This window comes from Triticum urartu, chromosome 3 (assembly GCF_003073215.2).
Source record: "Triticum urartu cultivar G1812 chromosome 3, Tu2.1, whole genome shotgun sequence".
Lineage (NCBI taxonomy): Eukaryota > Viridiplantae > Streptophyta > Magnoliopsida > Poales > Poaceae > Triticum > Triticum urartu.
Genome location: NC_053024.1, coordinates 680295513 through 680314259, shown reverse-complemented (window position 1 = coordinate 680314259; position 18747 = coordinate 680295513). Strand labels below are relative to the sequence as shown.

General features: G+C 47.5%; 2 pseudogenes; one reads left to right on the top strand and one right to left on the bottom strand.

Annotated features, from left to right (window-relative positions):
* Positions 1-4862: 4862 nt before the first annotated feature.
* Positions 4863-5001, bottom strand: LOC125549689 (annotated as a pseudogene).
* Positions 5002-16933: 11932 nt separating this feature from the next.
* LOC125545885 lies at positions 16934-18471 on the top strand (annotated as a pseudogene).
* Positions 18472-18747: the final 276 nt, after the last annotated feature.

The window sequence follows — 18747 nt, the reverse complement described above, 5'->3', positions numbered from 1 at the left end:
GATCTACGCAGATTTGAGCTCCTCGTCCCCACGGACGGCCATGGTGCGGGACTCGAAGAAGAAGGTCGTGGAGGAGAGCGACCAGATGGCCAGGCTCACCGACGACCTCCTCGCCGAGATCATCTCGCGCCTGCCCTACAAGTCCACCTGCGGCTGCAAGTGCGTCTCCACGGGCTGGCGCGACCTCATCTCCCACCCCGACCACCGCAAAAACATGCCCCAGTCCCTCGCCGGATTCTTCTATCAAGTCAAGGGGGCTCGCTATTTCACCAACGTCTCGGGAAAAGGTGACCCTCTCGTCGACCCGTCCCTCTCGTTCCTACCGAGATGTCACAGCCTTGACATCTTGGACTGCTGCAATGGTCTCCTACTCTGCCGCTGCTGGAAGGCGACTGATCCCGAGGCATTGGATTACATTGTGTGCAATCCCGCCACTGAGAAATGGGTGGTCGTTCCTCCAACCAACTGGTTCAGCGAGGTGGAGGTCGCTCGCTTGGGGTTCAACCCTTCGGTCTCCTCCCACTTTCATGTGTTCGAATTCATAATTGATGAGACCTGGCATGCATATGAGGATGACAGCAGATGCCTTAAATGTGCGATAGCGGAAAACGTCTTACCTCTCTCGAGGGACGTGGTTCGTGTTATAAAGAAGGGGGCTGACCCCAACAATCGTACAGAGAGATTCTCCAGGAGATATTACTTGAAGAAGAGGAGATAAAGATAGTTACAATTGTGATATGTTTAAAAAGTCTAACAACCAAATTTATCTCTACAATGCCGGACACCTCCTGGTTAGGATCTGTAATGTGATGACTTGTATGGAACGCTGTTTAACACTCTCCCTTAATCACAACTTCATTAAGTTGAGATTATGCTTGAAGTCTTCAAAACTTCATCTAGGCAAGGGCTTTGTGAATCCATCTGTAAGTTGATCTCTGGAATGCACAAAGCGAATGTCAAGTTGTTTCTGAGCAACTCTTTCTCTGACAAAATGAAAATCGATTTCTATATGCTTTGTCCTGGCATGAAACACTGGATTTGCAGAGAGATACATAGCACCAAGGTTGTCACACCATAAGCAAGGAGCTTGTTTGCTTTGTACACCAATTCCTTCAACATGGACTGAACCCATATTATTTCAGTTGTGGCATTAGCCAATGCCTTGTATTCTGCCTCTGTACTCGACCTGGATACAGTGGCCTGTTTATGTGCACACCATGATATCAAGTTTGGTCCAAAGAATACTGCAAAACCACCAGTAGAGCGTCTGTCATCAAGACAGTCTGACCAATCAGAGTCAGAGAATGCACTGACAAGAGTGAAGGGTGATTTGCTGAAGTTTAGTCCTAAGTTCAGAGTATGCTTCACGTATCGAACTATACGTTTTGCAGCTGTCAAATGAACATTGGTAGGTGCATGGAGGAACTGGCAGACTTTGTTAACAGCAAAAGATAGATCAGGTCTGATAAGTGTGAGATACTGAAGAGCTCCTATCAGACTTCTGTATTTTGTGCTGTCCTCTTGATTCAAGGGCTCACCTTCTGCAAGAGATAGCTTTTCCGAGCTAGACAATGGAGTAGGAGAAGGCTTGCATCCCTGTAACCCGGCCTTCTTAACCAAATCGGTGGCATACTTTTCTTGAGAGAGGAGAAGTCCATCTTTGTGCTTCTTCACCTCAATACCAAGAAAATAGTGCAATCCACCAAGATCCTTTAGAGCAAAATCTTCATTTAGATCCTTAAGAAGTCCTCTGATAGTTTCATCAGATGAGCTGGTTACAATAATATCATCAACATATATGAGAACAAATATGCATGTATTGATCTTGTTGTAGATGAACAATGACGTGTCAGATTTAGAGGGGAAAAAACCAAGTGCTTGCATTTTGTGACAGAGACGAGCATACCACGCCCTTGGAGCCTGTTTTAACCCATATAGTGCCTTATCAAGCTTGCATACATAAGAAGGAGCATTCTTACTCTCAAACCCAGGAGGTTGTTTCATGTACACTTCCTCTTCCAGAACACCATGAAGAAACGCGTTCTGAACGTCAAGCTGTCCGAGACTCCATCCTCTGGAAACAGCAATAGATAGGACAAGACGAATGGTGGCAGCCTTTACCACTGGACTAAACGTGTCCTCATAGTCTATTCCATATCTCTATTTAAATCCTTTTGCTACTAGCCTAGCCTTATAACGATCAATAGTTCCATCAGATTTTCTTTTAATCCTGAAAACCCACTTGCAATCAATCAAATTTTTACCTTGCTGTGGAGGAACCAAATGCCATGTTTTGTTTTTCTTCAATGCCATATACTCTTCATTCATAGCTTTCTTCCACCTCTCATCAGACAACGCTGCTTCAAGGGTGTTAGGTTCATCTGGTTCACCTGTGGAACAAACCATACCATACTTGGTTATATGCTTGTAGTTGACAGGTTGAATTACCCCTTGTTGAAGATGTGTGCGACGTGGATGCTGAGTACTTGTTTCTGTTGCCAAAGAAGATCATGCAGTTCCCAAATCATTGGCTGCACCAAAACCCGAGGAGGATTCGGCAGCAGAGCCACCCAGCAGCGTCGAATCTTCTGCGGTTGAACCGCGATGCAGGATGCCTGGAGTGGTCGCAGAAGATCCTGGAGCAGCATCCGCTCGGGGTTCCGCACCGGTCGGATCCGCACCAGGTTGCACGCGGTTTTCCGCGTCGGTCAGACCCGCGTCAGATCCCGCGCCCTCCCTGGACTGCGTGCCGGCGCATCGTTTGTAGGTCACCGGTTGGGTGGAGTAGCGTGCGGCTCCTGGGCCACCCGGAGCCTGCCAGGTGGAAGGCGATGATTGGCGCGAAGCAGGAGAGTCGGCGTAGCCAGCGGATGAAGCCCGCGTGTCATCCGCGGGGCCAGCGCTGCGGGATTCTGGGGAGACCGCCTGCTCGCCTGCACCTGCCGCATCAGGGGGCAGCGATCCCAAGGTGGATCTGATCTGCTGCTCCTGGACGGATCCCGGGGAGGATCTGCCTCCTCTGGTGGGACACATAAAATATGAATCATCCGGATTTTTTTCAGCAACAATTTCTTCATGGATTTCTCCTGGTTCATCAACACAAAACTCATGCAGATCATTAGATGAGTTAGTCAATAATTGATCATCAATATTTTGTCCCCCTTGATCAAAACTAGTGAGATGAGGAAGCAAAAGAAGGATTTCTTTTCTAAGAAGGGCGCCAGCATTAGGGTGAAGATCAGCGAATGGAAATTTGGTTTCATCGAATACAACGTCACGTGAGATGTAAACGCGACCTGTGGAGACATCTAGACACTTGACACCTTTATGCTGGGCGCTGTATCCTAGGAAGACACACTGTTTGGATCGAAACATGAGTTTGTGATTGTTGTAAGGACGGTTGGCCAACATGCACACCCAAAGACTCGAAGAGATTTATAATCAGGTTTTGTGTGAAGAAGACGCTCTATTGGAGTTTCATTATTAATGACACGACTTGGTAGCATGTTGATAATATGAACGGCAGTGAGGAATGCTTCATCCCAAAATTTGAGAGGCGTGGAGGCTCCTGCCAAAAGAGCAAGACCGACCTGTACAATGTGTCTGTGTTTGCGTTCAGCTGATCTGTTTTATTGGTGAGCATGAGGGTATGATACTTGGTGAGAAATACCAAGACTTTGGAAGAAGGAGTTCAACTTTTCGTACTCCCCCGCCCCCGTCTGATTGGACAGCGATGATTCTGCTATCAAACTTGCATTCAACAAGAGCTTGGAATTTTTGGAAAACTTGAAACACATCTGATCTTCGTTTTAGAAGATAGATCCAAGAGAATTTACTGTAGTCATCAATAAAACTCACATAATAAGTATGTCTCCCAACAGAGTGAGGGGCTGGACCCCAAACATCAGAAAAAATGAGTTGTAGAGGTTTGGTGGAAACACTAGTAGAAACGGGATATGGTAATTGATGACTTTTAGCTCGTTGACATGAATCACAAATAGTTTCAACATGACGCTCACCAACAAACGGGAGCTTATTTTTCCTAAGTAACTTTTCAACTAAAGAAAAAGAGGCATGTCCTAAACGATCATGCCATCGTGTGGACGTAATCTTGATGGCACCACAAGCTTGTTTATTGAATCTTCTAAACTCTGGAATCAACGGATAGAGCCCTCGAACACATCTACCTCGATAGAGAATTTCCCTCGTTGCCTGATCCTTGATCAAAAAGAAATAAGGGTGAAACTCGAGAAAAACATGATTATCGATGGCAATTCGACGAACAGAAAGAAGATTTTTATGTGCACTAGGGACATGCAAGATTTTCTTAAGATGTAGTTTACGTCTAGGGGTACGAAATATTGAATGACCAATGTGACATATACTCATACCTTCTCCGCTGGCAGTGTGGATTTGATCCTTGCCGCGGTATTTCTCCTTCATAGTGACCTTCTCGAGCTCGTTGGTGATGTGGTTTGTGGCCCCGCTGTCTATGTACCAATTTTTGTCGACGCCGTAGGACCCATCAGCTGCCGCAGCAACCTTGTCATCATCCTGGGAGTCATCATCATCCTCCTCGTACCTGTACCAGCAATCTTTTGCTGTGTGTCCAGGTTTCCCGCAGATCTCGCACCTTGGAGTGTCGGGGCGCGTCCTGTTGCCGCTGCCACGACCGCGACGGCGGCCCCTGCCGCCCGCGCGCTGAGGAGAGGAGCCGCGGTCGCTACCGCCGCCGCCGCTAGATCGCCCCTTGGTGCGGGGAGTACCACGTGAATGGGAGCCGCCACCCCGTCCACGAGACGCCATGTTGGCTGAAGATTTGAAGCCGCCGCCGCCGGACCCGTGATAATGGGCCACGCGCTGGTCGAAGTTGGAGAGCATGGCATAGAGTTCGTCAAGTGTGACTGGAGTGACACGAGCGTCGAGAGCAGATACCAGAGGTTGGTAATCGGCATCTAGCCCGTGGATGATGTAGGAGATGAGTTCGTCATCCTGGACGGCCTTGCCTGCCGCGGCTAGCTCATCTGCATATCCTCGCATAGCAGCAAAGTAAGAGGCAACCGAGAGATTACCCTTCTGCGCGTTGATGAGGAAGGTGCGGATGTTGTTGATGCGGCTCGCCGAGTGCGACAAGAACATGGCAGCGAGCGTCGTCCAGAGCGCGCTCGCCGTGGTGACCATGGTCACCGTGACCAAAACCTCCTTTGTGAGGTTGGCCAGCAGGAAGCCAAGGACCTGCTGATCCTCCCGGACCCATACAGGGTGGAGAGGGTTAGGTGATGAAGTCTCCTTGCCATCTTTGGTGGTCATGAGGAGCTTCGCCGGCTCTGGTGTGGTGCCGTCGATGTAGCCGTAGACGTCGGCGCCGCGCAGCTGGGGGGTGATCTGCGTTCGCCACAGCACGTAGTTCGTGCAGGACAACTTCTCCGTGACTTGGCTATTGAGGTTGGAGGAGAGGGCACCGGAGGCAGAGGAGGAAGACATGGCTAGGCTTAGATGGATTCGACAGAAGCTTCAGATGGGAAAAGGAAGGCTCTGATACCATGTGCGATAGCGGAAAACGGCTTACCTCTCTTGAGGGACGTGGTTCGTGTTATAAAGAAGGGGGGCGCGACCCCAACGATCGTTACAGAGAGATTCTCCAGGAGATATTACTTGGAGAAGAGGAGATAGAGATAGTTACAATTGTGATATGTTTAAAAAGTCTAACAACCAAATCTATCTCTACAATGCCGGACACCTCCTAGTTAGGATCTGTAACGTGATGACTTGTATGGAACACTGTTTAACATTAAACACATCAATGCATTGGCGGTCTACTCGTCCAAAGCTGAAGTATGGGCGGTCACACAGCACATCGTGCATCCCGATGAATCATTTGCAATACCCTGGAATTCGAGAAGCGTTTTTTTTCTGAATGGGGTCGTGCATTTGGCTGCCTTTGATAACTTAATAGTAGCTGTTAATGTTGAAGGAAATATTTCTTGGATCATTGATAATCCTATGCCGCCATACTATGAAGATGATTTTATCAATGATGTTTTTCCATCACAGAGGCGATTGTATTTCGCAAACAGTACTGCTGGTATTGGTGGTTCTGATCTATCAGTCTGGGTTCTTCAGGACTACAATAGACGGAACTGGACCTTGAAGCATAAGGTCAGCAACTTCAAACTGTTTGGAGCAGAGTATTCGTCGTTTCAAAAGCATTACAATGTCATCTCATTCCACCCAGAACGCAATATAATTTTCATAGTCTGTGGGGAGGAGAACACACTAATGTCATATGACATGGATTCTATGGAGCTGTGTTTTATACGTCAACTTGGGTCTGATTGTCAAGTTGAAGGGTCTGACTGGGAGGGGAAGACTCCTTTTCTTTCATATGTTCCCTTGTTCTCAGAGTTATTGGCAAATGGGCACTAAATATTTTGCTTGGATAGTGCAGCTTCACAGTTGTCCGTCTTTCTAATGATATTGAATAGGTCTTGAATTTGGGCAGCAGTGACTTGGGCAGATGTTTATTAAGTTCTAATAGCTTTTGTTGGTGCCTGCTAAGGTAGTGCGGAGCTTTGTGTTTGTGTACTTGTATCTATTCATGGCAGTTAGCAGCCCATGTTGTTGTAACACCCTGCTACTTTAATTATGGATATTATGATCGTTCTTCCTGAACCATTATTAATGTCTTCTATGTATAAATTCTGCTGAACCATTATTAATACCTTGTGCATTTGGATATCCTCTTCCTTCGACAATATGGAGTGGAAGCTTTTGTTTATCTCCAGTTAACAATGAAATTATCTACGTGTAAGGTATTTCTTTTGGAATTAGATAATGCTGTTAAGGATGTATAGTTTTTTATGTATGTAGCGGATGACTGCATAGTAAGTATCCTGTATGACACCAATAATTAGCATGTGGGTTATCCTGGTGTATTTTATCAAATGCATAGCTTAGCTCTGTTGTAAGTGACACTTCAGAAGCCTGAAGGACTTGATGAGTTTTGACTAAGCAGTGGCAGTGGTGTTCTTAGCTAGTTTTATTATACATTATTCTGCGTGTGAACCTTGTGGTGCCTGCTCTATTTTCAAGACTTCCATATTTATGACCGGCCTGTTCTGTTGTGTTTCGACGGGCTGGTCACGTGAGCAGCCGAAACTACTCAAAATTACATGTATGCACTGTCATAAGAAATGGTGGAAGTTAATTTTCGGATGCCCCTAAAGAAGATTTCTACCTTGCAGTACTGTATTGAATCACAGTTTGTTTGCCTGCTTTTTGATTGGAACAGTGCTGACTCTAGTCAGAGTGGGATACTTGAGCATTTCACTTGTTGGATGTTAGGTGTTGTCCGCTGTTGATTTATTTTTCATCTACTGTTTGTCTAATATCATCAGCATGTGCGGTGACGCAGACCTAGCGCTTTTGTGTTGTTGCTGTACATTTGTAGGCGCTTCCCTGTCCTCTGTTGGGTAAAGTTCCGTTGGTATTTTCTCGCCGTGTCTACTGGACGAGCAGTATAACGAGGGCAATAGTTGAGGAATAGAGAGAGGTTCATAAACCCTGATTGATGGTCAGTCCTGCTAAAGGATGGTGCTTGAAACAGTTCTGATGCTCCTGTTCGACATAGTGGGAGCCATAAAACACATGGCAGTAGTTCCGTGTTGGTACAGCCTTATTTCCAGCTTTTTTTGGTCTTCAAGAAATGGTCTTGTGGTTCGTTCTTTCAGCTCTTCAACCATCCGGGTGACGAATAGAGGAAGAGTATTCTCCCAGGTTTTTTCTGGCACGGGCGCACACTACACGAAGAAACACTAAGCTTCCTACATGCAGAAGCCTTGCACAGCCAGCCACACAGAAAGTCGCACGTGTTCTTCTAGTCTTCTCGATGTGCAGCTCTTGTTCTCTTCTAGAAATGACGCATCCTCCACGAGCAACTATCTTTCTAGTTGCGGTGCCTCTCGCAGTGGCCGTAATTAGGTCAATCATGACAATTATAACACCGTGTCAGTGAACATGTTCCTGGATGCCTAGTATTCCCAACATGTTATGTGTGTAGCTCCAATATCCTAAGGGTCATTGCTTCATCTTCTTCCTCTTAATTCTCGACATCCAATAGATAGCGTAGGCAGAAGGCTATAGGAAGAAGAACATATGACAACTAGATGGATATATATCGAGCTAAAATTGAAGATAGCATGTCATTATATTTACAGAACGGGGTTGGAGGTTGGTGTGGTGGGTCCATATAATCAATATTAAGGATCCAAATCAAGATCATACTGTATTTTTAGTACAACAAAAATTCATGCTTCAGTTCCTTGGTTGTTGTAGACTATCCTTCTTGCATCCATCTGGTATAAGGAGAATCACATGGTTGAAGCGATGAAGTAGTGGTTCTTAAGAACGTACAGTAGCATGCAGTATATGCTAGGCCAATTAACAAAACAATAAACTTGGGAGGAACCACATACACAGAACAGAGCAAGTAGAGTATGCTCTGACGACACCTACAATTGCTGAATTGCTACACGAACAATCTTTTTCTTAACCGATTATGTAACGTTCTCTACAGACTTCCACAGTTGCTGAACTGCTAGACGAGCGGCGTCCAGTCACACCTCACACACACCATTCACTTAAGCCACTGCAAAACTGCTGGCTCGTGTTGCAAGGCTTGCAAGCAACTAGCCTTGCTGGCATGAAATAATTTGGTCTGATTCCCTGGCAATGTGCCCGACAAATATCAACCTATTCTTTCTGCTACAGCCGTGGCACGCTATGGACGAGCATTGTTGTCTTGGAATGTTAGTACAATCATAAAACTCGCTGCTGCACTCCGGTGTTGTTGTACTGTATACTAGTTCAGGTCTACAAGAGTAAAAATAGGATGAGCTGCTAGCTATGTTGGTTACATTTACAGTCCCCCCGTTAGTTGGTGTCATGGTTCACACACTTGGACTTCATCTGTGCAATGGCAACAAAGATTATTAGGAGCCAACCCCGAGCCCTAATTGAAAGGAACAAAACTGCTCTTCGAACATGCTTTCTAACGTCACTGCAAAAAGATCTTTAAGAAGAGGATTTATATATTTATATTATTAATAATGATGACTGCAATGATGGATCAACACGATGTAGTACGGGATGATGTCTATGAGAGTAAAATGCATAGAACCATCAGACCAGCGGCATCATTACCGAAAAACCATCAGTTTACACTTCGTTGCAAAAATCTCCGCATCGAAAAATTGACTGTGACAAATGTTAGAATAAATCCGAGGCATACCATTGATCATCCAAGGACCAAACAATCATATGAGCACGACATCGAGATTTGTTAACGAGGTTCACCGATATGGCTACATCCCCGGGGCCTGACTAGGGGCGCTCCTCCCCATGACACCGTCACAATACGGCACACCGGCCATCCGGGCGCCGGCACACGCCGCCGGCTCCCCCTTGCGCGCCTGTGCTATTATGTTGGCATAGGTTACATCATGTGTCTACCCCCGCTATATATGAGAGGCCTAGGATACAAGTGTCCTATTAGGACACAACTCCACATCCTATGTAAACACAATACAACTCCTAGTCCAACCGTAACCTACCTTATACATAATATTCGACACAACTCTAACAAACTCCACCCTTGGCGAATATTCTCCACCACCTTGAATTCGTCAATGCGTCAAACTTCCATGTACATTGGACTTGAGCTTATCCCGTGAGTACCGCTGCTACTCCAAAGACTCCATGTGACTCCACCTGCAACTTGTAGTCCCTTCTTTTCTTGACCACTGTCAACACTCGAGCAAAATTAAGTTTCTTGTTACTCTAGTTTGTGCTCCCAACTTTCAGAGTATCAGTCCAACGCCATCACACACTAATCACTGACCTGCGTGAAATTGAACAACTCACATATTAGGTGTCACACATAAGAGTTACCTGAACTCAATATCACCGCTCCTTCCTTGACCGCCTGTCTGAAACATGAAGGAATTTCACCGTTGGTTGTAGTCATCCCGAGTCAAATTCGCAGTTTTCTCACAACATGTATGACCACCAGAGCCCCTGGCCGTCTCCATGCCCCGTGCGTACTGCACGCCTCGCCGCTACTACCGCGTCGAGCCTCCGCTGTCCCGGTCGAGTCTCAAGAGTCGCGAACCCACACCACTCAACCCCCACTGCAGAGTACCACCGAACATCACCGACCGATGACGAGTTTCACGCTTCCATCAGACCACTGGGCTCCAGTCCGAACTACGTGTCCCTCGCTTTTCCATCCCGCTGAATAGGCTTCGATTCCCTGGATCCTTACATCGTAGCCCCTCAATCTAGCTCCACCTTCAACATGAGTCCATGGTAGATGATCAGTCCACCCCGCGCCCCGTCGACTTCAAACTCCGTGTGTACATCACCTTGAATCAATCCCGCGTCATAGTCTTGTCGAAGCCGCACAAGCCTCGGGCATGTGCATCACGTGTTTCCACGCCCAGAAGTCGGTCACCATCAGCATCACGCTCCTACGTCGTCTTCGCTGATCCCACCACCGTCTTCTGTACCAACCGACTCGTGTCGATCCGTCAGACTGTCTAGTCTGACTCAGCCGAACTTGTCCGGCTACATGACACGCTCGAGGCTCCCAATCGCTTTCCGCGAATTTCCATCCATCACATGATAATTCCATCTTAGTTGAATTGACTTCCCATAACACCTTCAAGCATCCATGTTGTGCCAACAAATTTTTCACCCTTGTCCGTCATAACTCAAAGTTTTCAGTTCCGTAGAACTTCTCCACCTCAAACCCGATGCCCGATGGCGTCATGATTCTTCGTACGGCTGACAATCTGAAAAATAACTGAGCTTCCACCGCAATGCTCCAAGTACACAAGCAAAACGTGATGAGGTACACCCCTATGTACTAATAGCAAAATCCAACCAAAAAACCTTTGATCTTCACGTGGTGGCTCCCTTGCACAAAACTTGCAATGCTAGCTTTTGAACTGTCAACGTCCCTGCTAGTTTCAATGGATATGTATCACTTGACGGATCTTTCCTTTACCGGTTTGCCTGCATGTCCGTGTCATATACTATGGAGACTCGGTCTCCTTTTTGTCCAAAACAAATCTCACGTACGCTGCTCTGACTGCTCCTCCTATTGCTGTCTCCACCGTCGTCTTGCCTGCGCTGCCACAACGGCCCAGCCCGCACGCTGCCCGTGCCATGAGACGCTGCCACCTGGGAGCCACAATCCTTAGCCAGCCCCGTCAGGGCCTTGACCAGCCACGATCCGATCTCGACGAGACTTCGTCCAGAACACCCAGCCGCTAGCTTCAACTGCTACTCCCTTCGAGCGCAGCTTCCGGTGCAAATTACACGATCACGATCGTCAGCACCACCAACGGGAACAACGAGCAACCGAGTTATCCTTAGATCAACAGATGCACCAGCCTCATCGAACCTTACTCATGATATCATTTGTTAAAATAAATCCGAGACATACCGTTGATCATATGAGGACCAAACAATCACACGAGCACGACACCGAGATTTGTTAATGAGGTTCACCGATATGGCTACATCCCCGGGACCTGACTACGGGTGTTCCTCTCCATGACACCGTCACAATACCGCACACCGGCCACCCGGGCGCCGGCACACGCCGCCGGCTCCCCCTTGCGCGCCTGTGCTATTATGTTGGCATAAGTTACATCATGTGTCTACCCCCGCTATATATGAGAGGCCTAGGATACAAGTGTCCTATTAGGACACAACTCCACATCCTATGTAAACACAATACAACTCCTAGTCCAACTGTAACCTACCTTGTACATAATATTCGACACAACTCTAACAACAAAAAACACTGATGGTAAATTCAATGACTTTGAGGACGTCACCAGCCCGTCATGCTGAGCTGGCAGAAAAAAATATACCGGGTAGATACTTGGACTTGATTTTTGTCTTCCTCCGTTATGTTTCTTCCTCTCCTGTCTCCCAATTCCCACCCACATCTTCACCGCCACTAGCGACCTTTCTCCGTAGCTACGCCCTCTGTCCCCCAACTGCCACCGTGAAACTCCCAACTGTCTCCCCTTCCGCCTCCTCTCCCCGGTCGAGCAACAACAGGTCATGCGGTGGAAAGATAGATCCACCATGGCCGGCGGTGTGGTTTCGAATCTGCACCCTTGTCACGCGGTGGAGGGGTCGGCGGCTTCTCCTAGTTAAACACCCCCAAGGAGCAGAGAGCATGCTGCGGCTCAGCTGCATCGGTCAGAGGCCATGGAGCTCACCAACAATGTCACCTCCCCCTTTCTTGCTCCTTTTCTCCTTTTCGTTTCGATCCGGGTGTTCCGCTGCTATTCCTCACGCAGGCCCGATTTGCTTTTTTGTCCTCTTCATGCAGGTCATCGTCAAAGGCGTCTCGGACTACCCACATTGGAAGTAACATAAGTAGTAACATCACACATATCTAGATAAAATAGATGACGTGGCAAGCAATAAATGAAAAAAAAGAGGCATGTGATAACATAGCTAGTTACTAGTAGTATGAGTAACATCACACATATCAAGGCAAAATGAGTTTATAGCATAATAAATGAAGTGTTGCATATTACTACACATATGTTACTCCCCACTATAGAGAAAGTAAGATAGAGTAGTAACATGGGCATGTTACTACTCTATGTTACTACCCATTGTGGCTCGTCAAGGCCTCGAGCTTCTAGCTCGTCCTCTAGCGCACTCACTATGAGTTCCAGCTCGACTCCCTAGTGGTGGAGATGGACCAACAGAACAACTACATCCGATGGTTGCTTGAGTGGAACAAGAAGCCTAGTCCTCCCCAAGGAGTTTCCCGAGGCCCTGGACCCTATCAAGACTGAGCGCGACCATCACGAGAAAGAGAGAGGAGTTGGCTAGTGCACATGAGGTGTTTGATGTAATGCCACGTAAAAACAAGAGGAGGAAAAGCCAAAGTCAATTCACCCTCATGGCAGTTTTTTCTACCAACTCAGCCTGACCTGCTGGCCTGACCATTTAGTGATGTCATCAAGGTCATTAGAATTTATTGTCGGTATTTTTTGCCACTGTCAATTTTTTGGTGCAGTCATTTTCGCAACTAACTATGAAGTGGTGTTTTTTTGGGTAATGACACTGCTATTGTGGTGGTTCTATGCATTTTACTTTGTGTATGATGAAATGTCAATTGACACCTCAACGTGGAATGTGCTTCACCTTACAGTCTTTAGAACGAAGATGCACTCCCTCTGTTCAAGTTGAGACACTTATTCTAGAACAGAAGGAGTATTATATTCTATAGAAAGGTAGACTAACATATACTCCCTCCGTTCCAAATTACTTGTCGCAGAAATGTTTCTAGAACTAAAATACATCTAGATACATCCATACCTGCGACAAATAATTCGGAACGGAGCAAGTATGTTTGTGTGTGTTTGATTTGTTGAAACTTAGGTGGGCTCGAAAATATCAAATGCAATTAGGCACAAGAAATTTTATAGAGAGCTTCAGTAGGCGACGCCCAAAATGATAAGAGCATCTCCAGTCGCGCCCCCAGGAAGGCCTCCCCAGGCGATTTTCTCGCGCCGGCGCCGGAAAAACGGCCCAGTCGCGTCCTCAGGAGCCCGATTTTCGCCGGGCTGGGCTGAAAACAGCGCTGGCGGACCCAGGCCAAACCCGACGCGCTGGGGGCGTCCGGGGCGCCGGGGCGAGCTGTTTTGGTGCGAAAAAGCCGCGGGCCAGCCGCGTTAGCGACACGGCGCCTCGTCTTCCCCCAACGGCCTCGGTTCCCGCGGCGAGTCAATGGCAAGACTGCCGCCGGTCAGCCTTACCATTGATTTCTCACGGGCGGCGCGTCACGGGACAGCGCGCCGACGCCTCCCCTTCCTCGCACGCGTTCACACGGGCGCGGCGCGGCTATATAGCCGGTGGCCTCACTCGCCTGTGCCCACACCAGCCCCGCCCCTCGCCGCCGCCCAGCCCCTCCCTCTACCTCTCCCGAGCACCGCCGCCCATCCCCTCCCTCTCCCTCTCTACCTCTCCCGAACCCGTCGCCATGGCAGAGCATTTCCCCGGAGATGAGGCGGCGGCCAACGGCTTCGGCCGCCGTTCGCTGCGCGAACAGGAGTCCTGGCTCCTGTTCCAGGCGAACATCCCGGCGCCGCCGGACATACGCGCCGGGCCGACGGGGTGGAGACTCAGCGACGGGGGAGTGCCCGTTCCCCCGTTGTCCGACCCGTGGCCAAGCCCAATTACTTCGCCGATGCGATGGAGAAAGAGCGCCTGGAGAAGGCGAAGGAGCGCCAGTGCGCCGCCCTGCGCCGCTTCGCGGAGCGCCGACGCGGCCGCGACGAAGGCGGAGTCGTCGTCATCTACGACAGCGACGACGACGACGCGCCGCCGCCACCAGCCCGCGTTGGCGACGCCGGTCAGGGGTCCACCAGGGACGACCGCGTCAAGGAGGAGAAGTCCGACGACGGCGGCGACGACGATGGCGGCGACGACGGCGACTACTCGGCGTTCAGTCAGTTTCTCTTTTAGATTAGTTATCTATTTTGCTATGTAATGAAAACCGGCGAACATGTCTAATATATGCCCAAGTTTGCCGAAATTTATCGTGTTTAGCCGAACTTCGCCGAACTGTGCCGAAATTTGTTATACAAATTTTATTTTTAAACGCGCCTGGGGACGGCCCTGGGGCCGGCGGCTGGGGACCAACTCGCCCCCAGGCCCAATTTTTGCGCCGGCTCACCCCCAGGCGGCGATTTTAGGCGCCCCCTTAGAGGCCAACGGCTGGAGATGCTCTAAGTTCATCACATCCACCTCAGTTTTGAAATAGACACTTTCCCCCAAAAAGGAACTAATAATATCTTTTTCATTTACGGAAAAAGAATATCTTTTCGAGCACCAAGCCGTTAGTTTTTTTTTGAGGGGGCTAGTCTCCATGAAAAAGGATGGGTAGTCGGATGGTTGTTCTACCAAGTCTCCCAACTTAAACGGGTTTGTGTGCCTTTTCCTAACAGTTGTGAGGCGGTTTGCCTTGTGACATGTTTATGTGTGTGTCTATATTGTACTCTATTTTCTAAAAGCGATACAATTCTGTTTATGAGTGAAATTTGTGAGATCTATTGATCACATATGGTTGTCATCAATGGCTAGAGTTGGTACACTGGACACAGTTTCATATGAAAAAAAAAGTTTTCGAAGTACTAGATTTGGCTTTTAGTGGAACTATATTTTTTTAATCTTACATAGCTACGTGTATAGTTTATAATTTCAAGTTTCGAGCACAATAACATATGTTCCATTCAACTAGAATATGCTGCGAAAAAAATTCGTGTACAATATAGAAATATATTTAGTTTCTAACTAAAATTTCTAGCCCAACAACTTTTTTTTGAGCATCAGTACAGACACAAGCGCTCATATACACGCGCATACACTCACCCCTATGAACGCACACACGCACACTCTACCTCTATGAGCACCTCCGAGAGACTGAGCCGGCATATCATCTTGAGATTTACGAAGTCACCGTAGGCGCCTCGTCGTCGACGGGAACATCTCCTCCCACTGAAAGCGTATCGCCGGAAATCCTGAAATAAATCCAGGAATAATGCGAGCACCAGGATTTGAACCCTGGTGGGTTGGGGATACCACTGTCCACCTAACCAACTCAACCACAGGTTGATTCGCAGCCCAACAACATTTTTGTTGTGTCCCCGTTGACTAAAGCATTACGTACTTCCAACAGAACCAAAATAAAACATATAAATATTTACATTAGATGATTTAATTGTGTTTAAAAAAATCCCATTACAATAAATTGGCTCATGTTTTTTTTTAATTTGTAGGAGTCAAATATGGAGATGGTAGTCACGAAGCAGGATTGTTGGACAATGGAACGCCTGATGGAGTTGATCCGAGGGTTTAATACTTTAGTACCTTAATTATTTCAGACCTTATGGAATATAAAAAACATCTTTCCTTAATCATTGAATTTGAATGAGTTTGACCAAAGTTAAATTTGATTTGAATTATTGAATCTAGGTCAAAAATTGAAGGTAAAAAAGTGTTTCCCTACCTATCAAAATTACCAGGAATTTCTCACAATTTCATTGAAACTTCAAACCCTGGTTGAAGACAAACTAGCATCACAGCCGCACTCCTTGTCGGCAAAAACGTTGTGCTTGCTCTTGCTCTGTACGTCCAAATGGCCCATGGGACTGGACCAGTGGCGGAGGGGGGGGGGGGGGGGGGGGGGGGGGGGGGGGGGGGGGGGGGGGGGGGGGGGGGGGGGGGGGCTGGCAGGGGCCTTGGCCCCTCCTATGCTCTCACAAATACATCTATATGTATTCCTAATCCTCCCATCCATCTGCCAGACAAAATTAGCTAGGTTTAAGTGATTTGGCCCCCTCTATCATTATATGACATGTTTTGGCCCCATCTATATTCAGTTTCTGGCTCCGCTACTGGACTGGACACCACTCCACCGTGCAATGCCAAGGAGGCCATCTGCTAGTTTGATCGAGCAAGGCCATAGCAGCGACCTCTACATGCTCGTAGGTAAAGTTGTGTCGACACGACGAGCACATGGTGGATGAAGAGGTCTGGAAGATGAAGAAGTTGTAGAGGGAGACTATACAGAGAAGTTGCAATTGTCGTCATGGTCGAGGGTGAGCTAGGTGCCCAAACACCTCTACAAGACTGTTCGTCCCATGCTCACGTTAGTGTAATTCTGGATGCAATTAACTCCCTTAGAAATGTACATTTAGTTCTTTTTTTTCTCTTTTTTGAGTTGGATTTTCCTTTCTTTTTTCAGGATAAGAATGTAGTACTCCAATACTAGTATGCTACATATTTGATTTTTTTATTTGAGGGGTTGCTACACATTTGATGTGTTTGGACTCACGCGGCCCGCTCCAGCAAAAAAAGAGAAAAAAAAGAAAGAAGGAGGAAAAGGCCACTCGGCCCAACCTCCACTCCCCCATCGTCGACCGAGCTCCGCCGCATCTCGCAGCTGCGCACACCCGCATCGCCGGCGCAGATGGCAGCTAACGCTCTCGCCGCTCTTCGCTCCGCACTTCTCCCGGCAAGCACCTGGTAAATCCTCTCTTCCCTCAAGGTCTCCTCACATCCGGGATGGATCTCTAATCTTTTCCCCTCCGTTTCCCGATCTCAGCAGATTGCGACCTCCTCATCTCCACGGACGGCCATGGCGGGGGACTCCAAGAAGGAGAAGTGTGTGGAGGGGAGCCCGGTGGACAAGCTCACCGACGACCTCCTCGTCGACATCATCTCGCGCGTGCCCTACAAGGCCACCTGCTGCTGCAAGTGCGTCTCCACGCGCTGGCGCGACCTCATCTCCCACCCCGACCACCGCAAAAACATGCCCCAGTCTCTCGCCGGATTCTTCTATCAAGTCAAGGGGGCTCGCTATTTCACCAACGTCTCAGGGGAAGGTGACCCTTTCTTCGACCCGTCCCTCTCGTTCCTGCCCAATTACCAGAGCCTTGACATTCTGGACTGCTGCAATGGTCTCCTCCTCTGCCGCTGCTGGAAGGCGACTGATCCCGAGACACTGGATTACATCGTGTGCAACCCTGCCACCGAGAAATGGGTGGTCGTGCCTGCTAGTGACTGGTCCAGCGAGGTGGTGGTCGCTCGCTTAGGGTTCGACTCTTCCGTCTCCTCCCACTTTCATGTGTTCGAATTCATAATTGATGAGGCCTCGGGTGTATACGAGGATGAGAGCAGATATTTTAAAAACATCAAAGCATTGGCGATCTACTCCTCCAAAGCTGGAGTATGGATGGTCACAGAAATTATGGCAATTTCATTTGCAATACCCTGGAATTCCAGAAGCGTTTTTTCTCAATGGGGTCCTACATTTGGCTGCCTTTGATGACTTAATAGTAGCTGTTGACATTGAAGGAAATCATAAGCGGATCATTGACCTTGATGATGATTTTATCAATGACATTTTTCCATCACAGAGGCGATTGTATTTCGCACATAGTACTGCTGGTATTGGTGGTTCTCATCTATCAGTCTGGGTTCTTGAGGACCATAGTAGAGCAGACTGGACCTTGAAGCACAATGTCAGCAACTTGAAACTGTTTGGAACAGAGTATTCGTCGTTTCAAAAGCATTACAATGTCGTCTCATTCCACCCAGAACGCAATATGCTTTTCATAGTCTGTGGGGAAGAGAACACATTAATGTTACAAGTGACCTGTGTAGATGTTTATGAAGTCGTGATAGTTTTTGTTGGTGCTTGAGCGCACTCATGTCCTGACTATTGCAGTTAAGTTAGTGACTTAGCTTGTATATATTCGTGGCAGTTAGCAGCCCATCCACTTGTAACACCCTGCTATTTTAATTATGGATATATGATTCTGCTGAACCATTATATTATATCTGTCTAAGTTATGTTATCTGCTTATTCTCTCTTTGTGAATATATTATATCTGCATTTGTATCTCCTCTTGCCTTGTCTTGCCACTGAATGTTTGGGTTCAATTTTTTTTATCTATATGGTCTTGAAGCGCTAACCACTAGTCAATGCTGAAATGATCAATCTGTAAGGTATTTCTTATAGATAGAATTAAATAATGGCGTTAAGGATATATTATTTTCAAAGCTTGAATGGGATTTATGCCATTCCTTTCAGGGTTTTTTTATTTAATTGCACAATTCATTTATTACAATATCGATATCTTCACA